The 23,805-nt window shown below is 43.5% G+C and overlaps 1 pseudogene; it reads left to right on the top strand.

Moving 5' to 3' along the window:
• The first annotated feature begins 9,638 nt into the window (after nt 1–9,638).
• LOC141991761 (U2 spliceosomal RNA) lies at nt 9,639–9,796 on the top strand (annotated as a pseudogene).
• The last annotated feature ends 14,009 nt before the right edge of the window (nt 9,797–23,805 follow it).

Below are 23,805 nucleotides of genomic sequence, written 5' to 3'. Positions count from 1 at the left end.
CAGGAGCAGCAGCAACAGTGGGGCCATAGAGGGGACCGGTGCCCGGGGTGCTGCCATGCGGGGCCCACGTCCTACCCTCTGGGGCTCCGCTGGCCGCTTCCTCTGGGGCTGCCCTGCCATGGCTCCTGAGCGCCCTGTCTGGGTGGTCCCCTCGGCTCTGCCCTCCAGATTCCCAGCCGGTCTTGGAGGTGGGAGCCCCAGCTGGAGGGACCCTGGGCTGAGGCGCATCCCAGGAGTCCCACTGCATACCCTGACCCTGCCAGCGCCGAACCGGCTGGAGGTGAGGGGGGAGCGGGCAGAGTCAGGGCCCCCTGAGCGCCGGGAAGGAGTCGGGTGGATGCAGCTGCCGCCCCTGCTAGTGTCAGGAGCGGGATGCTGATGACCCGCCCTGGGAGCGAGTTACCAGTGATCCAGGGCTGGGGCGGCAGGGGGGTGCGGTGGGGGGGGAAGAGCCCAGGGCTGGGGCAACAGGGGAGAAGGGGGGACCCCAGGGCTGGGGTGGGGGGCAGCCCCAAATTTTTTTCTTGAGGCGGCAAAAAACCTAGAGCTGGCCCTGATGGTGCCTGGGGGCCCTAGTCACGGACCGGGGCTGCGTGGTGCTAGGCACTGTACAAAAAAGACAGAGACCGTTCCTGCCCTAAAGAGCTTGCAATCTAATTCTAAAATGAGATAACAGTTGATACAATACAGGTTGATGTTCTAGGAAAGTATGAGATGATACTGCTCAGCACAATTGACAGTTGTCTCAGCATACCAGTGCCCTAAACATGGAAAAGATTATTTTGTAGGCATCACAGAACAGGAGTGTTTTGAAGAAGGATAATGAGGCAGCTTTTCAGCGGTTGGCAGGGAGCTGCTCCCAAGTGTCAGTGGCAACATGGGAGAAAGCACAAAGGTCTCCCTGTGTACCACTTCTGCCAAGTGCTGTTGGAAGCACAAGGGCAGATTCAATTGTCTAGTGGTTGCTTCTAAAAACTTAACAAATAATACCAGCTCAAGCCCCATTCCAGAAACCTGGGAAAACTGAATCCCTCCCATCCCCTGGGTGCTTTTGACAGGTAATATTGCCCCTGCGCAAGCTCTGAGTCCATAGTACAACAAAGAAAACTTTATTCTGGGGAAAAGGGGGCACAGAATAAACAGCCAGAAATAGTTAATAAATATAGACCGATATTGTTGATTAAGTAAGGCTCATACCTTCCCCTCACACTCCCCAGGAGTCATGGCAGTATTTGTAAACAGCAATTTAATAAGGTGTTTGTTGCAATAGAGAAGGGGGAGCCAGTGGAAGGATGCAAAGAGACATGTAACATGGTCAAAGCAATGGGCGAGGAAAATGATCTTCACAGCAGCATTCTGACTGGATATGAATGGGGCAAGATGGCCTTTGTCAAGGCCAGAGAGAAGGATGCTGCAGTAATCAAGATGCAAGGTGATTAGAACTCGGATGGGAGTTTTAGCCGTGTGGATGGATAGGAAAGGCTGTATCTTAGAGATGTTATCCAGAAAGAATCTGCAAGATTTAGAAAGAGCCTGGATGTGAGGACCTAGAGAGAGGTTTTAGGAGAAGATAATTACCATGTTATAGGCCTGTGTGACGGACAGGATTGCAGTGGTGTCCTCAGTGACGGAGAGAGGAGAAAATGGGCAGGGCTTGAGGGGGAATATTAAACGGGTTTATTTTTTAGGGACGTTGAGCTTGAGCTGACTGCTAGACATCCACAAGATGTCAGAGATTTTTAGCTTGGATGGAAAGAGACAGGTCTGGAGTAGAGAGGAAGATCTGTGAATTGTCAACAGAGATGATAATTGAATGAGGTTACCCAAAGATAAGGTATAAAAGGAGAAGAGAAAGGGACCAAGGACATAGCCCTGTAGAATCCCTACAGAAAGTTAGAGAAGAGATAAGGAGGATCCTCTGAAGGAGGAATTACAGAGGTAGGAGGAGACCCAGGAGAGGACCGTTGTGGAAGCCAAGGGAGGGCAGATTTCAAGAGCATGGTTGATTGGGTCAAAGGCAGCTGATAGATCAAGGAGAATGATGATGAATTTCTGCTTCTGAGCTTTGGCTAGAAGAAGTCATTGGAGACTTTGGCAAGAGCAATTTCAATGGAATGCAAGGGGTGGCAGCCAGAGGGTTTGAGATGGAATTGGAGGGGAGTAACTCCAAATAGCAATTGTAAACTGTGTCTTTAAGGAGCTTAGAGATGAAAGGGAGAAGGCGATTGGGCAGTAGTTGGAGAGGCAAGTGGGGTCATGGGTAGTATTTTTTAAAATGGGAGAGACTAATGTTTTGTAAAATTGTGGACTGGGGGATGCGGGGGGAGAGAGAGTTTCCCTAACTTTATTATAAAATTTGCTGAGATTTTCCCCTCAGTTTCAGTGGAAAATTTGCCAGTTTCAGTTTTTCCCCCTCAGCACACCTCAGGTGGTTATTCATGTTGCAGTCTAACAGGAAAGCTATGCCAGAGCCGCTAGGCTAATGGAAACTGGTGAACAAAAAAAAGCAGAATTTTCTTGTAGTTGTAATATTTATTTCTTACCTATCCCTTGAAACACAATTCAATTCAATGGAAGTGCTTGCAGGAATCAGGAATGTGAATAAGGAATACAGAACCAACTCCAAGTTACTGTGTTATGCTCCTTAAAATGTTGTACATAGTATTGAAACAGATAGTAGAAGAGGAGGGTCCTAGTCTTGCTGCCACTGATTTCAATGGAACAGGATTGGTCTCCAAAATATCTGGTAGAATCAGAAGCCCAGATGCTGATTTCAGTTGCTCTGTTTATAAATCCAATCACTCCACTTAGGTAATTGGTGTTACTCTGGATTTATACTTGTGTAACAAGGATGAGAATCTGACCTAGGGTATCTAGGCACTTAGAACCCTCTTTTCCTGTCTCCATAAACAATAAAAAACCCCTTTATAATCCATACCACCCCTAACATGACAGAGCGCAGTGCACTAGCATGGCCTTTCTTGTCTATATATCCCCTGTGGCAGCTAATCCTATGCCTAGCTACAGCGATGTAATGATGGACTCTTACCCAATCCCCTTCTAGCTGAGAGTTCCCTTTTGAAGAGGGAGAGGAGCAGGAATAAAGACAACATTTTATAAAAGTGCTGCTTCCCTCGCCTTCTTTGCTAATGTTACTATTTCAGTCGCTGTGGAGTTCTCTTCCTTGTGGTGAAAGAGGTTCATTTAGGTTAGGAGTTGAGTTAACACTGCTGCTTTTGGCATTTGGCTACAGAATTTTTTGTTGACTTAAAAGTGTAGCAGCATATTATAAAACTCAGTAGAAACACTTCACAAACTTACAGTTTGCTCCTAAACAAATAGCCTTATGCCCCTATTATCGTTACAGAAATGGCAAAATAAATACAGGAGCTTTGGGTAAATTTTTTTCAAAAGCACTTAACGTCTCATTTTCAGAAGTGACTTAGGCACTCAAAGGCTACATACCATTTTCAAGTCAATGGAACATATGCTCCCAAGTCACTTGGACAGTTTTGAAAATTTTACTTATCGGCTTTTCTTGCACTGCTTGGCATTAACTGTCTAATGGTGTTTTCTCTGTCCTTCCCACTGTGATTCATATTAAAAAGAAATGTATATTGTCTTTGGATCTTGTGATGTACACAGGATGTAACTTATATCATCTAACATTTTTTTCTATCTTAAATAATCACTGAGAATAACTAATCCTACTCCAAATGAGTGAGAAAACACAGGAAAAGAGGATAAACAGACACATGTTGCAAAACCAAAGGAAATCCATGTTCAAGTTGTGGTATTAAGCAGAAAGAATATATATACTTTTTGCTTTTGGAAGCAGTAGGTTCCAGGAAATAGAGCATGGAACTGAGGGTCAGGGCAGCTGGGTGCTGTTCCTGGTTTTGTCACTGACTGCATGTATCTTTTGTGTGCTTACCCTCTTTGCACGTCACTATACATACCTGCCAAATGGCAACAATGAGTTAACTCTCCCTTAGGAAGTTCTTTGAGTATTGAGCTGTCTGTAAGTACTGAAGTATTATGGTACTCTTACACAGCTTTTGGAATGTCTTGGGATATGGTGGAGAATGTGTCCTCGAGAGCAGGCGGTATCTGCAAAAAAAATCTGTACCTGGAACATAGATGTGTTGAAAGTAGGGCTGTCAATTAATTGCAGTTAACTCACGTGATTAACTCAAAAAAATTAATCATGATTTAAAAAATTAATTGCAATTAATCGCAATTTTAATAGCACTGTTAAACAATAGAATACCAATTGAAATTTATTAAATATTTGTGGATGTTTTTCTACATTTTCACATATATTAATTTCAATTATAATGCAGAATTCAAAGTGTACAGTGCTCACTTTATATTACTATTTTTAGTTACAAATATTTGCACGGTAAAAATGATAAACAAAAGAAATCATACAAGTACTGAAGGGCAATCTCTTTATTGTGAAAGTGCAACTTACAAATGTAGATTTTTTTGTTACATAACTGTACTCAAAAACAAAACAATGTAAAACTTTAGAGCCTACAAGTCCATTCAGTCCTACTTGTTATTCAGCCAATTGCTAAGACAAACAAATTTGTTTACATTTCCTGGAGATAATGCTGCTCGCTTCTTATTTACGTCACCTGAAAGTGAGAACAGGCGTTCACATGGCACTGTTGTAGCCAGCATTGTAAGGTATTTATATGCCAGATGTGCTAAACATTCGTATGCCCCTTCATGCTTTGGCCACCATTCCAGAGAACATGCTTCCATGCCGATGATGCTCATTAAAAAAATATGTGTTAATTAAATTTGTTACTGAACTCCTTGGGGGAGAATTGTATGTCTCCTACTCTGTTCTACCTGCATTCTGCTATATATTTCTTATTATAGCAGTCTCAGATGATGACCCAGCATATGTTCATTTTAAGAACACTTTCACAGCAGATTTGACAAAATGCAAAGAAGGTACCAATCTGACATTTTTAAAGATAGCTACAGCACTCGACCCAAGGTTTAAGAATCTGAAGTGCCTTCCAAAATCTGAGAGGGATAAGGTGTGGAACATGTTTTCAGAAGTCTTAAAAGAGCTACACACTGATGCGGAAACTATAGAACCCAAACCACCAAAAAAGAAAATCAACTTTCTGCTGGTGGCATCTGACTCAGATGATGGAAAATGAACATGCGTCAGTCTGCACTGCCTTGGATCTTTATCGAGCAGAACCCGTCATCACCATGGACGCATGTCCTCTCAAATGGTGGGTGAAGCATGAAGGGATGTATGAATCTTTAGCGCATCTGGCAGGTAAATATCTTGCGACGCCTGCTACAACAGCACCCTGTGAACACCTGTTCTCACTTTCAGGTGGCATTATAAACAAGAAATGGGCAGCATTGTCTCCTGCAAATGTAAACAAACTTGTTTGACTGGGCGATTGGCTGAACAAAAAGTAGGACTGAGTGGGCTTGTAGGCTCTAAAGTTTTACATTGCTCTATTTTTGAATGCAGTTATTTTTTGTACACGATTCTACATTTGTAAGTTCAACTTTCACGATAAAGAGATTGAACTACAGTACTAGTATTAGGTGAATTGAAAAATACTATTTCTTTGTTTTTGACAGTGCAAATATTTGTATTAAAAACAGGGGTGAAAGCAACTTAAAGGACTTACCTGTACGCTGGAGTCCTGAGCAGGGGCGGGGCCTTGACCGGAAGGGGCGGGGTCTCAACCAGAAGAGGCAGGGCCTTTAGAGCCCCGGGCCCTTTAAATCAAGATTTAAAGGGCCACGGGCTCCAGCTGCAGTAGAGGCAGCTCGGAGCACCAGTCTTTTAAATCACCACTGGAGCTACCAGCTGCAGAGGTGGCTGGGAGCCCTGGGGCTTGGGAGCCGTTTAGAGGGCTTGGGGCTCCAGAGCCCCGGGCCCTTTAAATTGCCGCCCGAGTCCTGCTGCTGGAGCCGCAGGGTAGCAGTGGCGGCTGAGAGCTCCGGTGGTGATTTGAAGGGCCAGGGGCTCCCGGCCGCTGCTACCCACAGCGGAGCCCTGGGCCCTTTAAATCGCCGAGGGAGCCCCAGGGCTCCCGGCCACCTCTGCTACCTGGGCGTTCCAGCAGTGGGGCTCTGGCAGCAACTTAAAGGGCCTGGGGCTCCAGCCACTGCCGGGCGCCCCAGGCCCTTTAAATCACTGCCTGGGGAAGCCGGTCCGGTACGGCGCACCAGCTCTTGCCAGTATGCTGTACTGGACTGTACTGGGTTACTTTCACCTCTGATTAAAAATAAATATAAAGTGAGCACTGTACACTTTGTATTCTGTGTTGTAATTGAAATCAATATATTTGAAAATGCAGAAAACATCCAAAAATATTTAAATAAATGATATTCTATTATTGTTTGACATCATGATTAATATTTTTAATCTCTTGACAGCCCTAGTTGAAAGGTAAAGGAGGAACCATACATCATATTCAGGTTTTCAATAAAGACTGTGGAACATTTCCAGAATTTATTAGAAGCTTTGAAACAGGGTGATGCGTGACTCTACACGTAGGTGTTTACAGATGGTACACTTCCAATGTCATTAGCAGGCCAAATTCAGCTCTTGTGCAATTGCGAACAACCCCATTAGAGCCAAATGTAGTCCAGAAGCTGTAGTTTAGTTAAGAATTGCAGCTTGCCAGGAAGTTTGTAAACACCTGTTGGTATGATGTGTAAATTTTCAGGAATGATGCTGTGAGATATGGGTTGGAGATAACAAGGATGTTGCAGACAACAATCCCATCATTTCTGGGGCCGATGGCAAGATTACTCTATTAAGGAAAATAAAAAAATTAAGCCATCTTTATTAGACTCTTTTGGCAAAGATGCTACAGACATTCTCACTAAAAGAGTCTTCCACAAAGTTGATCCACATTTCCCAATTCTTCCACAAAGAGGAATATTTCTGGGAATACGCTGAAGGATCAACACTTGTCAGGGCATGTTGGGCAGCTGAGAAGAAACAAAAGCTTCCTAAAAGAGCAGAAAAGAAATATAAATCCAGGAGAAGGAGTAAAGACCAAAGAAAAGGAGACTAATATTCAGTCCTTATAAGGAAGAACATCTTTGGAAGCATTAAGTGTTTAGAATGGCTGGGAAAAGTTTCCCCAAAGGTCAATAAATTCCCAGGCTCTAGTGCTACAAATGCTGCTGAAAGGCATCATCATCCTATCTTTCTACAACATGACAGAATCTCTTGGCCAGGGAATTTGAGCTTATCGGGATATAGCCCCAGCTATCTGCCGTTCCTCATCTTGGAGGTCTGTCCCAAAAGCTCTCACAGGCTCTTCAGTTGTGCTGAGGATGTGAGGTCTAGCAAGGAAAAACTTTTGTTTTTACAATCCCACATGGGATTGTAGTAATAATGGATCTTATCCATAGTCAGTGTGCACTGAATTCTTGAATGCAGTGGTGCACTCCTGACTGATTATTGCTTTACTGTATTACTACCATCCTGCTTAGTGGAATCTGTGTTCTCTAGCAGTGGACTCTTTTATGCATCATACTGGGTCCTTAGGATTCCTGTAGGCTAAAGTATTTTATTGTAGTGGCCATGGAAGATGCCCCATTGACCTCCCTAATGGCTCAGCGCACCGCTTGCATCATAGGTAGCAGCACTCCTCACTCTGCACAAAGCAGCTTCTGGCTGAGACAAGCCTGGCACAGCTTCTAAGTGGCTTACATACAACCTGCTCTTTTGGCTCATCTTAGGCTTGAGTCTCCGTTTACAGAGTGTTCAGGGCGCACACGCACAGTACAGTCACTGTCTGGAGAAACTCATTAATAGGGTTATTCCAGCATCACTGATGCTCCAGTGCTTGTGCACCAGAAACTCCCATTAACTGCAATGAGGAAATTTTAATGCACTATCATGGTTGGATTGGGTCTTCCTGTCTGGCCATGAGCTGGCTGATGTAAGACCTCCCAGGCATCCCACAGCTCCATTTGTGAGGAGCCTTGGTTATAAATTGGATTAGCTCAGTCTCCAGCTGTTTCAATCCTTGGCCTTGCTTAGGGACACAAAAATTAGTAAGCACTAGTTAGAGAAGATTGTTTGGGGAAGTTTTGGATTCTTCACCAGGATCTCTTATGGAGACAGTTAAATTGATTTAAAAAAGCCAGCAAAGGGGGAACAGCTAGAGTTGGGTAAACAGTGAAAAATTCATATGTAAGGCTCTCAAACACTCCTAACTTATAACTTTATTTCAAACATGTTCCTAATCCTTACCAGCTGCTTTTTTGCAAACATCTATATGAGCAAAATTTTCTTCACAGGAATTATAAAAGAGCAGTCAAATTCCAGGGGAGGTTGCCTGGACTTGGCAGGATTGCAGGAACAAGTTATATATCCTGTACAACTGTGGCTGTTTGTGCTGGCATGCCAGCACCACCTCAGTGAAAATGTGCTGTTTAACCATTTAGAGCCAGCCACCTACTATGCAGGGAGCCAGAGGCTGTGATCTTTTCTTTTTCATATCAAGGGACAAATACATTTGAGCTGGGGCATGGGTGTGTGCGCACATGTATCTAGGAGTTATTTAAAAAGAAGATTTCTTCAACCAAAAAGAAAAGGAGTACTTGTGGCACCTTAGAGACTAACCAATTTATTTGAACATAAGCTTTCATGAGCTACAGCTCACTTCATCGGATGCATACTGTGGAAACTGCAGAATTTAATAAATTGGTTAGTCTCTAAGGTGCCACAAGTACTCCTTTTCTTTTTGCGAATACAGACTAACACGGCTGTTACTCTTCAACCAAAGTTACAGATAAAAGTATAACTCTCCCAGAAAAGTTTGGCTAATCTCTTTGTAATATGAGATAACCATGCCTAGCTGTTAAGTAAGATGACTACTCTCTTAGAAGTATCAGAGAGGTAGCTGTGTTAGTCTGGATCTGTAAAAGTGGCAAAGAGTCCTGTGGCACCTTATAGACTAACAGATGTATTGGAGCATAAGCTTTCGTGGGTGAATACCCACTTCGTTGGATGCATACATGCACCCGCGAAAGCTTATGCTGTGCATCCGACGAAGTGGGTATTCCCCCACGAAAGCTTATGCTCCAATACGTCTGTTAGTCTATAAGGTCCATCAGGACTCTTTGCCTCTCTTAGAAGTGCATTCCTTAAAGTGTCTTGGAGGAGGCACGGGACACAAAGGACAGGTAATGTTGCCTTCTTTCCTGTGTTTGAAATGACTGAGTTTTCCTTGCTGTAAGACGTGAACAGCACCTAACAGAGCAACAGTATATATTTGCATAACCCACTTCAAGTTTTTTGTGTAATACGACAGGATATTTCATTTCAAATACTTCTTCTGTACCTATGGAAAACCTATATGTCTTGCACCCATATCCTTTCTGTGATATCCTTAGCTAAGCAGCCACAAATCTAATCAGTACTTGGAAATACCACATCCAAAAACCCAAAGTCCTGCAGGAAGTGATGTTGGTGATTCAGTAGATGGCACTCTGCCCTCTGAGTCAGTGCTGAACCAACGCCCCAGCATGGTTTTAGGGGGGGTAAGATGTAAAACTGAGGTCCTGTCCACATGTGATCACTGGCAGATTCATCAACACTACTGATGACAGCAGAGATATTGGCCACAACATTCTGGCCAGATTCCAGCTTGGAGTAGATTACGTCCTCTATCTGAGGACTATAAAATGGATTTTTGGAACAGGGAGATGGAATAGGAGCTTGCTCCATCCACTCCATGCATCGACCTGGTATTGCAGTACCTCCAGGAACGGTGCACCTCCCCTTGGGGAGACTATTGTGGTTGAAAAAGATCATCCTCGTCGACATCACGGTCTCCGTCGAGAACAGGACCCTGGCCTTCCACGAAGCCCGAGCTCGTAAGCTGGAAAAATACGCCCCCATGGCCGACACCCTGAGAGCAAAGGGCTACGAGGTGCAGATGGATGCCCTGATCGTCGGAGCCCTGGGCGCTTGGGACCCCTGCAACTAGCGTGTGCTGCGGACCTGTGGAATCGGTCGATGCTACGCACGGCTCATGCGGTGCCTCATGGTCTCGGACACCATCCGATGGTCCAGGGACATCTACATCGAACACATCACCGGCCACCGACAGTACCAGGAGATGTGAGCCGGTACGACATCGTGCATCAACTATGGGAAAGGGACTGAGAGACTTTTTCCATTGAACCATATGAACTGGAACCATAAACTCACTGAACATTAAATCCCACCAAATGAGGGTAGATCCATCCCCATCATCGTATCCACTCATTATACTCCACACCTGAACATGTCCATTATATGGACAACATACCCCCATATCTCAATGTCTGTACTTTGACCGGTTAAACTTTTACACCCAATCGGGGAGATTGCAGATTATGTATTCCTTACGCCACCCGTTCCTAAACTGAATTTCACACCCCTTGATAATCTGTACCTTATTCCCTGATAACCAGAAATTTCTATGCTTAAACTCTGTACCATTTTCTTTTTACTTCAACATTATCTTAATAAAATTATTTTCTGCCTTCTTTTCCCCTGATGGCTTTACTGGGAAAGTTATTCTTCTCTTTCCCCTTCTAAAACCTGTTGCTGATGCAGAATGGATACCACATTCCAGCACACAGGAGACTGCTTTCCTTCCAGGTATACTGTGAGAATTAGTGTCACAGTTCAGGGTAAGCTATACCTTTGACCCTCTTTGTCTCTTCACGGGCACCTCTTTAAGTGCCAAGCCCAGCACCTCAGCTTCTCTTGGGGTGGAATCCCATGATTCACCCCACTTTTAAACTGAGTCTCCAGGTTACTGCAGACCAGTTTGCCTTCCATGTTTCCTTAGCAGGTCCAGCTGGTTTTGGTATCTGCCATAGAGGCTTGTGACCAGTAGTTAAATGCAGTAACTCAGACCAGCCTCTTCAGAGCAAAGCATTACCTATTTACTCACAGGGACAGAACAGAGAAGAAAAGTGTGAAAATAACAAAAGGCCTAAATGCATCTTCTCCTACCTACCAGCTTTAGGCATGTGTAACTTCCCCCAACCCCTAATGTCTGGGTGTGGAGGGACAGTGTCTCCATGGCAGTCATTGCCTCTCTTTGTCTCCCTCTTAGCCTCTGGGCTGAGGCTTTTAACCCCTCCCAAGTGCTTTGTTTCACTTTTCCTGCTTGAGAGGCCCAGGAGGAGGTAATCTTCAAAGGAATTAACCTCTGCATTGTCCATCTGAGTACCAGCAGTTGAGTTGAAGTCACTGTCTGGCTTCCTGTCTGGGCTACAAGCCAGCTAGTACTGAGTTAACCTTTAGCCCTCCATACAGCAGGCCTCCCTATAATCATCAAGCAAATAGAGATACACATAATATTGATAAAAATTATAGCTGTCTCCCATGTTTTTCATGCATAGCTTTATAAAGTACTTTGGGATCCTTGGATGGAAGATGTCATGAGAGAGCGGAGTATTGTTGTTAAGTATTATAAAGCCTGGTTCTGCAAAGACTTCGTATCAGGAATAGAACTTACACCCATTAATAGTTCCATTGATTTCAATGAGACTTCACAGGAGTAAACACTGTGCCTGCTAGCCAGTGTTTGCACAGTTAGGCCCATAAATTGCTTGTGGTGTTTAGAGACCTGATTTGATATTACTAGAGGCTCCAACATGAACTTACCTGCATACGTATGCAGGGGAGCAAGGGCGTGCAAGGAGCTACCTACTTCACTTGACCCTGAAAACTGCTCTTGCTTCTCCCATGAAGGTGGACATGAAGTAGGTGGTGCCGTGGCTGCTCGCCATCCCCCTTCTAGATGCACCATCCCATTCTGAGTCCTACTCTGATTCCTACTCTGCCCCGGGAGGTCACTTACACTAGATGAACTGCTACCTTGGATAGCAAAGCTGTACTGTAATGTCACTGGTTCTGAAGTTGCATGTGTGGGACCTAGATAAACTTCATGTAAGTCATAGGGACAAATTCATGGACAGAATCCAGGGATGAATTTGCCTTGTACTGTGCATATCTTAAGCAGCCCACAAGAAACAAAGGTACTTGTTAGAAAGTTCCACCTGGGGTCTCTGTACCACATTGTACAATTATATCTGATTCCAATGCATGAGAAACTCGGACCATACTGCTTGCTCACAGCTGGCACCAACTGGCTTGGCTGTTGATCTCCAGAATTTAAAGAGAACCCCCCCCCCCATGTGTTAAGCTAACTGTCCTTGTGACCTAGTAAATTATACTACTGAACCTTTCGTCAGCACTAAGTAAATTAGCAAAAACAATAAAACACTTGGATGCACATGGTATGATAGGAATTAACCAGCATGGCTTCAGTAAAGAAAAAAACAGTGCCTTACCAACCTATGAGAATTCTTTACAGGAGTCAGCAAGCTGACCATTAAAAAAGAATTGGTAAATAAACTGCTTGGACTTGGATCTGGCCATGGTTGAGCTGTAAGTACGTACAAGAGGACCTGGTCAGCAATGTTTCATCTAGCCCATGCTGTGCATATCCCAGCTGACGTACCCCAGAAAATATTTGTATTGGCTCCTGTCAATACAATAGCAATTTCATTGAAACTGCTCTGAACATAAATTGTCTTTGTCTCCACTTACAGCTAAATAGTGATCAGTGCTGGTTCAACTGCAACCATTTTCTGCAACAGCTCTATTTTGTAATGTAGACAGGGCTCGAGTGAAGTGAAGTTTCCTCTCTCTAGTCTGGAACAGATATTTATAATCCAAGTTCTGAGTGTTAAAACAGAATCACACAGGAAAGCTCTCTCCTGGGATGACCTAGCTTTATGCTCTATAAAGTGTTGTAACTGATCAAACAAACTTGAGTAGTACAAGACTATACACTACCTCCTCAGCCATTGTGACTTCCTCTGTTCTAACCAGTGTCACTGAGGAGTGCAATGTGCAAATCAGATGTGGAAAATGCCTGCTAAATCACCTTGTTCATCCTTTAGCCAGTGCAGAATTGTTCCCTACACAATGTTTTGTGGTGTTTTTATCTAGGTTAAGTAGAGATGCTTCCTCAGTTCTCCCTTTGGAAATAAATAATTCCCAAAATGTAAAAATTACATATATTTTGCCAGTAATGCCTCTAATAAAAAATACAAGTTAGAAATAGCAGATGTTGGCATCCAACTTTACAAAACTATGCCAAGTGCTCCTGCAAAAGATCCTAGGATCAAATCCCAAATCCTCACCAATGGTGTGGTTTTGTGTTGTTTGGTTTTTATAAATGAAAATTGTCATGATTTTTCATGATTTAAAGGATTTGTAGAAAACTTTAGGGTATTTTGATTGCTTTCATTTCCATTATGAGTTTTAAATTGAAATTTATTTGGTTTAGCTTTTGAATACTTTTATGGGATTCTTTCTAAAGTTTCGCAAAAAGAAAAGGAGTACTCGTGGCACCTTAGAGACTAACAAATTTATTTGAGCATAAGCTTTCGTGAGCTACAGCTCACTTCATCAGATGCATTCAGTGGAAAATACAGTGGGGAGATTTATATACATAGAGACCATGAAACAATGAGTGTTACCATACACACTGTAAGGAGAGTGATCACTTAAGATGAGCTATTACCAGCAGGAGAGCGGGGGCAGCGGGGAAGAAAACCTTTTGTAGTGATAATCAAGGTGGGCCATTTCCCGCAGTTGACAAGAACTTCTGAGGAACAGTGAGGGGGTGGGGGTGGGGGATAAACATGGGGAAATAGTTTTACTTTGTGTAATGACCCATCCACTCCCAGTCTCTTTTCAAGTCTAAGTTCATTGTATCCAGTTTGCAAATTAATTCCAATTCAGCAGTCTCTCGTTGGAGTCTGTTTTTGAAGTTTTTTGTTGAAGAATTACCACTTTTAGGTCTGTAATCGAGTGACCAGAGAGATTGAAGTGTTCTCCAACTGGTTTTTGAATGTTATAATTCTTGACAGAATTAGTTTTCAGGTTGGGGGGCTGTCTGTAAGCAAGGACTGGCCCGTCTCCCAAGATCTGTGAGAGTGATGGGTTGTCCTTCAGGATAGGTTGTAGATCCTTGATGATGCGTTGGAGAGGTTTTAGTTGGGGGTTGAAGCAAATACTCACCAGCAACCACACACCACACAACAGAACCACTAACCCAGGAACCTATCCTTGCAACAAAGCCCATTGCCAACTGTGTCCACATATCTATTCAGGGGACACCATCATAGGGCCTAATCACATCAGCCACACTATCAGAGGCTCGTTCACCTGCACATCTACCAATGTGATATATGCCATCATGTGCCAGCAATGCCCCTCTGCCATGTACATTGGTCAAACTGGACAGTCTCTACGTAAAAGAATAAATGGACACAAATCAGACATCAAGAATTATAACATTCAAAAACCAGTCGTAGAACACTTCAATCTCTCCGGTCACTCGATTACAGACCTAAAAGTGGCAATACTTCAACAAAAAAACTTCAAAAACAGACTCCAACGAGAGACTGCTGAATTGGAATTAATTTGCAAACTGGATACAATGAACTTAGGCTTGAATAGAGACTGGGAGTGGATGGGTCATTACACAAAGTAAAATTATTTCCCCATGTTTATCCCCCACCCCCACCCCCCACTGTTCCTCAGACATTCTTGTCAACTGCGGGAAATGGTCCACCTTGATTATCACTACAAAAGGTTTTCTTCCCCCCAGCTCCCGCCCTCCTGCTGGTAATAGCTCATCTTAAGTGATCACTCTCCTTACAGTGTGTATGGTAACACCCATTGTTTCATGTTCTCTATGTACATAAATCTCCCCACTGTATTTTCCACTAAATGCATCCGATGAAGTGAGCTGTAGCTCACGAAAGCTTATGCTCAAATAAATTTGTTAGTCTCTAAGGTGCCACAAGTACTCCTTTTCTTTTTGCGAATACAGACTAACACGGCTGCTACTCTGAAACTTTTCTAAAGTTTGTTCTTTGCTAACCATTAACATTGTTAAAATTATCATGTCTAGCTACATGTGAATGGTTTGGGTTTGATAGTAATAGGACTATTTTTAGACCATTTGATTAACTGCCATAATTAATGTTTTGGGTTTTAACTGGTTTTATTTCTGGAGTTATGGAATTTACTATTGTTTTAGGTGGCTAGGTGAAACATAAAGCTGTTTGTAGTGGGAGTTAGTGGGGTTTTGTGTTTGAGTACAGCTAGTTATTCCTGGAAATAATTACACACATGCTTAATTTTAAGCGCGTGAAAACTCCCATTAAAGTTAAGCACATGCATAAATGTTAAACGCACAGGCAAGATTGGAGACTGTAGTGCATCAGGGGAGATGTAGCCCAGTGAAGGAACCTGGCCTCCAGAGGAGTGAGAGAGCATGAGTCATCCAGACTATACAATTCCCATCAGGCACTGCAGCACCATTTCCAAATCAAGTGATTTTGGCATTTGGTTTTTTGCTGAAGAGTAGAAATTTTCTGTAGGGGTGGAAAAGAACATGGTCTGTATGAACAGATCCCATTGCACATCTAGGCCTATGGATGTTGTTATAAGCTATGTATCTCACAAAATCTCCAACAGTATCCATATCTTAAAGGTAATATAAACCTTTAAAAAAAAAAACTCCACACCTTTATAAAAGTAAAAATCCACCTTCCCTACACAATTGTTGCTTTTGGAGTTACAGCAATCACGTGCATGCAGAAGTATTTATGTTGTAAGGAAAGCAATGTTCTTTATTTAAAAAAATGCAACCTGCAAAAGTGTTTAAAAATAGTCCCACAAATAATAATTATTTATATTCCAGTAGCCCCTAGAGGCCCCCGCTTCTCGGAGTCTTGTGCTAGATGCTCTACACGTAGTGAGAGATCCTTCCTCAAAGAGCTTATAATGTGAATAGGGAAGACAGCCCAAAGGAGAAGGATTATTCCCATTTTAGATGGAGAAATGAGGTGTTCAATGACTTGCCAAAGGTCACACCGGAAGTCAGTAACAGAGCTAGGAACTGAATCCTGATATTCTACATCCCAGTCTGGTGCTTTAACCATCAGACTGTCCTCCTTCTCTCAGACTTCAGTGTGTGCCAACTAGCCTAAAAGTTCATTATTCCTAGTTCAAGCCTTTCGGACTCCCTTGCTCTTTGACATTTAAAGACCTTCAAATACCTGTAGATGGATATCCTCGCACGAAGAGCCCTCTGTGGTCTCTGCTATCAGCCTACGTACAGTAGTCCTCACAGTGGTTGTCTTCCTTTTCCTTGACTATTCAATAAAAGCCCCATTCTGCCATCCTTCCTATCAGTGAGTGTACCACCTTATTCCTTGAGTGGTCCCACTGAAATGAAAAGGACTATGTGAGGAGTGGGGTTATTATTCAGCATGAAGAAAGGTGACAGCATCTGGCGCCAAAAGACCATTGTCAAGATTTAAAAGGTTCAGACTCTGCTGTGTGACATGTGGAAGGTGTTTGGTAGTTACCAGTCCATCCCCTTGCCTTCCCCTCTCCCCCAAAATAAAATTCCCCACTCAATCATGAAGGAAGGGAGGGGACTCTGACGGAAGCTCAGCCAGGAAGAGGAAGTCAGAGGAAGGGCTGGGCCACTGAGTCAAGCAGAGCAGGGGAGAAGGAAGCGATGACTGAAAAATAAGATCCTGAGTCTAGCTCTCCAGAGCAGAAATCTGTGTTAGAGGGTGCTAAAGAGACCTTTAAACAAATAAGGCCAGTCTCCCTGGAAAAACTATTTAGTCAGTCACAATTACTGTCAATAGTTCTTCAGCATCAGCATTGGGTGTAACTAGCAACCAGCTACTAGTGTTAGAACATGCAACACTAAGGAAATCAGCCGTATGTCTTGGTTCTATCTGTATACTTTGTCAGCAATACCAACCTGTTCTGAATTTCCTTCTCATTCATCCCTGCAATTCAGGTAGTTAGCACCAAACCCCAGCTGCAATATCTCAGCAGTGCCTCAGTAACAGTGCTGGAGTATGCCACAATTCCACATCTGCTGGAATCCACACGGATGCCCTCATCTCCTCTACCCTGGCTTTCCCCTCCCAGTTATCCAGACTCCTGGGTATGCACAATGCTGCTGCCCATGTTCTGACATGTGCAAAGCAACATGACCACAAAGGTTAACTTGTATCTTATTATTAGACTGATATACATCACTTGTGCATATTTTGATCCATTTGCAGAAGGCATCAAATGTTAATGGCTGGACTTAAGGTGAGCTAAAAGGGATTGCCATTGGTGAGAGAAGCGGTGTCCACGAAGCAGATTTTCTTTAAACTTCTTTACCTTTGCATGTTTATGTCTTTCCCCAGCCAGTTGTTCTTAGGTTAATTTTTGGGTATCAAACTTTCTAACCATGCTTATTTAGTTACTGGGAGCCAATACAACTCAACTGCAGGCATTTTAAGCCTGATTCACTTTGCACTGGTGTAAATAATTAAATGGTTCAGAGAAAAGTAAAAGGCTCCTAAATCAGCATGGCCATGTTTTGTACCCACTTCGCACTAGTGTAAATGACTATAGGAGGTAATGGTGAATCCAGCCAGGAGGTAGGGTCTATTGGTTCCCAGCAGGGTTGCCAACCGTCCAGGATTGTCCTGGAATCTTCCGGAATTTAAAGATTAATCTTTAATTAAAGATCATGTCATGTGATAAAACCTCCAGGAATATGTCTGTCCAAAATTGGCAAACCTAGTTCCCAGGTAGTAAACACCCCGGTCTCCTGACAAACTTTGCGAGTGGAGGGGGAATGGTTCTGAGTGAGTGCTCTCAGTGAAGTGCTCTGAGCAGAGGAACTGAAAATGGGTTTAGAGTCACAGTAAAAGGATCCTTCCGATAACCTGTGACTTTCTGGTTTTCCCCTCTAGTTTGTGGGGATGTGCAGTGTAGTTTGCATGGCCAAGCCATTACTCACATGGAGCAGCGCTGAAGTCATTAGGTGACTGAAATCCCTTTCAGCTTCAGAGTGACTCCTTGCAGGGCACTGGGTGAAAAATCCCTAAGCAAACAAAAGGTGTTGTCCCTACCTGTCTGTGGTGTAGCTGGGCCTGGTTCATGAATAAGGCTTTTCATCCGTTCCTGTACCTGGCCATTTGAGAACCTCAGAAAGTGAACGAACAGCCATGGCAGCCACACGTTTCAGAGCAAGGGCTGTTCAAAGGGCAGGCTCACTCTACCCTCTCCTTGGACCTGCAGGGTGAAGGCAAAACGGATCAGACACAGGTTTTTATTGTTGGAGAACTCAGACATGTAGCAATGTTTATTCACTAGGACCATGCACAGAGATTGCAGGAAGAGAACAGTGAATGATTACTACAATCTGAGCCATTTGTAGCCTTTGGGGTGGGGACCGTCTTTTCACCCAGCACAGTAGGGTCTCGGTTCATGAGTGGGGCTCCTAGGCACTATGAGAATACAAATAATTAATAGCTGATTTTCTTATTAATAAAGGCATATTCAATGTTAACAGAAGTGAGTTTGTGCCTGCTGTGGCCTGACATGTTGAGCCACATTTTGATTCTGTCCCAGCTGACTTTAAACGTTTTAGCTGTTGTAGTTTAGTAGAATAGGGAATGAGGAGGCTGAAGGTTGGGTACTAAAGGCCTGGTTTATATTTACATTATTGCCCCTTTACACCACCCTTTACTCTACAACTGCAAAGGGGCAATCTGGGACCCTAGGTGCACCATGATATCGCTCCACCCATAGCCCTGCCCACTCCCTTGGGCATTGGCATGGTGCCTCCTTCTCTTCCCAGAGAGGCAGGGACAGCTGCCTGGGCTGCCCCGTCTTTGCAGGAGCAACAGCAAAAGCTCTACTCCCTTATAGGCAGCGGGGGGAAGGGGGAGTCCCCCATTTCTTACATCCCTTAGGTGGGCGGGCCAGCTACACTGCACTCTCCTTATCCTTCCACAGTGTTCTTCATTGGGGTGGTATTGGCAGGGTCCCCCAAAGCAGTGGGTCTTAGTGGTAACACCTCATTGAGGTGCCTGGGCAGTTCACACCCCCAAAGCAATTGATTCAGCTTGTATGCAGATGAAGGTAAGTGTCACTGCATCCTCAGCTGTCATTTTCAAGCTTTTCTTAAGCATGAGAGCAATATGCTACTTTCCTCCTCTAACTGAAAGCTCAGATTCATGAAATGTCTCCAGCAGCTGGGACCCTAGGTTTGAACCTACAGTCCTATGCCTTAAAATGGCCTTGGAGTGGTTGCTGGAGTGGTGTAAATAGGAATTGGGCCTTATGTCTCTTATGAAGGATCTTACAAGCTTTCTCCCATTTAGCAGAAACTGGAGTCACCAGACGCTCCCCTGCGCTATTTGCATTATCCGCCTTGTGTGTAGGATTGGAAATACTGCAGTAAGTTTAATTACAGCAAGAGGTGCATGTCTGGGGTTTTTTCAAAGGTGCCCTCTCTACCTACCTTTTCAAAAAGTTCTACAAACCTCAAAGTACCCTCACCTTTATAAATCCCATGATTCTGCTCCACTCTGAAATTCTGCAAGAGAATCTTGTTATGGTGAACAGTCTAAACAGTGGAAATAAGATTTCTGGAGATGTATACTAGCCAGTAAATAATGTGAGTTAAATAGTTTTCTTGGAACTGGCATAGTCAATGGAATCGCTTTGTTTTAAGGGACATGAACTGTTTATGATAACTTAGCCTGAATAGTAAAATTCCGCTTGCCTGAATTACATTTCTTCACTTTAGTGTACTCTTTTCCCTTACTTCCTGCCCTACATTATGCAGAAGTACACTATTAACTAGCTGCTACTTTCCATCAGAATGGTGACTGCACTTTAGTAATGCGTCAAGTGATTCCCATTCAGAGAGAGCACAAAATATTGCACTCCTGCCTCAGTCAAAACTCCCACTGAAGTCAATGAGAGCTCTGCCTATAAGGTCTGATATAAAGCCCTTTAAACTCAGTGAAAAGACTCCTGTGGATTTCAATGGGCCAGACCCTTGAGGACTCAGTAACGACTGTAGGATTTAGCCCATAGTTTAATATGGTCATGATCACAGAGCATAAATAATTTATTGCTATTTTTATTTTCATTATACTGCATCTAGCTCAACTGCAGGAAGTTTTCTCCTCAAGACCAGTCACACATCCCAAATTGCAGGTCAGAATCCTTTTTATTAGAGTAATGTAAAATGGCAGCTAAAGCCAATTGAAAAATTCTTTGAATTAAAAAGCAGTACCCATATTGATTTGTTTTTTAAAAATTTGGTGCAGTTGTCCTCCCAGGTGGAGACTGTCTGCCAATTTTCAATCCAATACATACCCAGATATTGCTCTGTTTAGTGATCCATTTCAGGAAACAGGGTTTAACAACAAAAACTATGGCAGCTCATGAGCTGCACAGTTATAAAGTCAATGCAGTAATAGGAAAACGGGCCACTTTGTGAAGTGCTCACATAACCCATGCTGTCTTATACTGAATCACTGGTGGCTCATATACTTAGTTTCATAGAGGTTAAGGCCAGAAGGGACCATTAGATCATCTAGTCTGACCTCCTGTATATCATAGGCCGTTAATTTTAACCCAGATGCCACTATAATATTAAGCACAAAGACTTTTGTTAGACCACAGCATTTCAGTCCTCAGGACGTGCCACAGGGAGAGGCCAAGGTGCCACTGGTGGTCTATGCCCTACTTGTTAACCTAGACAGGGAGAAAAGTCTCTACATTTGTCCCACCCCAAACCTGAAATTTTAGGCACAAATGTTATGGCAAACCAGTGCTGTACCATACTGGGCTTTATGCTCGGGCAAATCTTTTCAGTGAGGGTTGGAAGGGTTCTGCTTTCAGACTCGGAGCAGCTAGCACAGTGGGAACAGGAAGAGGGATTTAATAAATAGACCTATGGCCTCAGTTACACATGATCCATATACAGAAGGGCCCTCCATACTCAGATCCTCCCTGTTTTTTGTTTTTCTGCAAAGGGGAAGTCAGCTACTTCTGTAGCTCTCCATTCCCAGACCCTGCAGAGAGTGCTCCATGTGGTCTACAGTACACACGGAGGGGCAAACTTGAGGCAATGGTGAGCATGCTTTGTGTATTGTCTCCAAACCACAATATTCCATTAATGCACCTTTAAGACATTAATACTTTTTAAAATCACCAGAACAGGCACAGCACAGGGAGCAACAATGAATGCTTGCATGTCGCTGTCTTTGCAATGCACCTAAGGCTTGATTTGGTGAGATCATCTCTAGAGGCAACTATAATTCAGTCTTTGTGCTTCAACTTCCCTACCTGTAAAATAGGTATAAAGTTGGTTATACCTCGTCCTTACATAAACTGTGCAAGTTCAAAATATGTTTTGCCTATACACTCCCTGACCTATCTTCTGATACCACCACCAAGGGTGTAAATGAGTGTCAGCAAGGTGGTGATTTTGGTACATCTGCTGGAGACTGAAACAATGTAACTTACTCACCTGCTCAGTTGCCCCAGCATAAAAGGGCTGAAACAGAGGTGAGGTGCTGGTCCAAGAAATGTACTTTGTACATCAGTACTTTATGCTAATCATTTCACACGGCACCTCTGTTGTTATCCTGAGTGAGTCAAGCCCTACCTGACTCTTCTGTTCTTTATTTACTGAGGTACATGTAAGACAAATAACATGATAGTCTTGGAGATAGTTCATGCCATTGATCGTTAAATGCCAAACTGAGGAGACTTGGCAGGCCGGAAGTTGTTGCCTTATTATCCACTGAATCAGTCACTGAGGAGAGGCAATGCAAGGTGTGAGTAAAGCAGCTGACTTAGGGCAGGTGCCTGAGGATAAAGGTGACTATGAATTAGTCATATTTGCTCTAGATACATGTACATCAGATAGTTATGAGCAGGCCCTGTTCTCAGTGAGTTTTAAGGGAAGGAAGCCAATGACTAGTTGACCTTCTCCCAGTTCCCCATCCTGTAGACAATTGGATGCGGTGCTGAGCTATCTCATGTAGCTACCCCCCTATTCACAATGCTCCTTGAGACACATGAACTCTGCCCCGGGAGACACCCTTGTTCTGCCCAAGGTGCAGTCAGCTGACCTAAAGCCTCTTGATATACGTGTGAGAGAGCTGTTAGCAGAGTGTTCTCTGTGACTGCCTTACAACTCCACAACTCTCATAATAGTCTGCTAGATCCTAGAGCTCTTTAACCTGCTGGCCCCACTCCAAAGCCCATTGTGTTTTGGGGAGGGGAAGTTTTATTATTTGCTAGGAGCTTTTTGGGGGGGGATTAACCTATCATGAAGTGAAGTCGGTTGTTACACTGGTTAATGGACCCTTTTAATTGTGGTTGGGGCTCCCAAAACACTGAATGGGCTCGCTGCTTACGGAATAGCATCTGGTATAAATCGAAAGAATAAACAAACAAGTTCTCCCAAATAATTCACAGCCTCACCCCTTTGAGGTACCCAGCCCATCATGCATGCTGCCCATCCTTTCCTTCAAGAGCATTCTCTGGGCCCACAAAGACCCAAGGGGGCTAGCTGATTTCTCACTCTGCTGGAATAGACATGCAAGCATGTGGTCTCCTCTGGCTCAGTTGCCCCATGGCACTCCCCTGCCTGCTTCCCCTCACCACAGAAGCGGATTGGCTTTCCAAATCTCATCACTGGGGCAGAGACCAGTGAGGTGGCAACTTCACTCAGCCCAATATTCCTCCCTTGCTGAAGGTGAGATTGAGAAGAGAGTTGACCTTTCAGATTTGCCTCTTGCTTCCTTCTGCTGCACTTGAGGCCTGTGACATTCCATGTGACTTAAGCCTGAAAATGTTAATAATGACAATCTTTTATTTAATTAGATGGATTGCTATTTTAGGTGGACTATTTTGTGGAGTTAGGTGGAAGATCACTGGTAGAGACGGGAGTGCTGAGTGTCACTGTATTGTAATGAGGAGTTCCCTTACCTGTTCATTCATTCCCCAGCATTGTGAGCTCACCAGCTGAGCCACTGAGCTCATGGCATGTGTTGCCTGTGAGAGTGAGACACCCAAACTGGAAGTCTAGAAGGCACCACTTGGCCTTTCATTTTACAGCTTATTCCCATTTGTCCTTCAAGTTATAAAAGATTTACAATAAAAAAATGGACAAAAGATTAGAAATTCGCTGTTAAGGTTTTCCATGCATATTACTTTCCATTATTAATAATACTTAGCACTTTATATGTTCAAAGTGCTGTACAGACAGTAAACAAGTAAGATCTGTGAATATCCCTGTGTGTTGGGCATGGTATTATTATTCCTGTTTTACAGCTGCAGAGATGGAGGCAGAACCATGAGGTGACTTTCCCTAGGCCACACAGCAAGCTAGAGTAACATCTGGGCTTAGAACCCAGAAACTCCTGACTGTGTCCTAACCCTGATCTCATTCCTGTCGATAGAAGACGTTACCTTTTTTGGTCCACAATCCACAAAATACCAAAAAAACTGTTGTACAGTCTACCCACTCCAACAAACTTTTGCATCATGGGGGTAAAAATGGGGGGAAATGTACAGAAAAAAATTCTTTTTTTTTTAAACTGTTAAATGTTTCATAATTTTTCCAAACAGTTCTAACCACCAGCCAATCAGGACTGGTGTGCAACCCACTTCCAGGTTGTTCCCCGTAGTCTGAGAAACATTGCCGTAGACCGTGCTACCTCTCTAACTGGCAGCAAGTTTGAAAATTTGAAACTAAAGCCTTCCTGGTGCAACTTCATTCAGTCTGTCTGTGCCATACTGTTATCAGATTTTGTGTTCATATTGGTATTTTTAAAAGTCCATAACAGTAATTATTGTTTACAATG

This window comes from Natator depressus, chromosome 7 (assembly GCF_965152275.1).
Source record: "Natator depressus isolate rNatDep1 chromosome 7, rNatDep2.hap1, whole genome shotgun sequence".
NCBI lineage: Eukaryota > Metazoa > Chordata > Testudines > Cheloniidae > Natator > Natator depressus.
The sequence above is the reverse complement of the archived record's forward strand: the minus strand, read 5'-3'. Positions and strand labels throughout refer to the sequence as shown.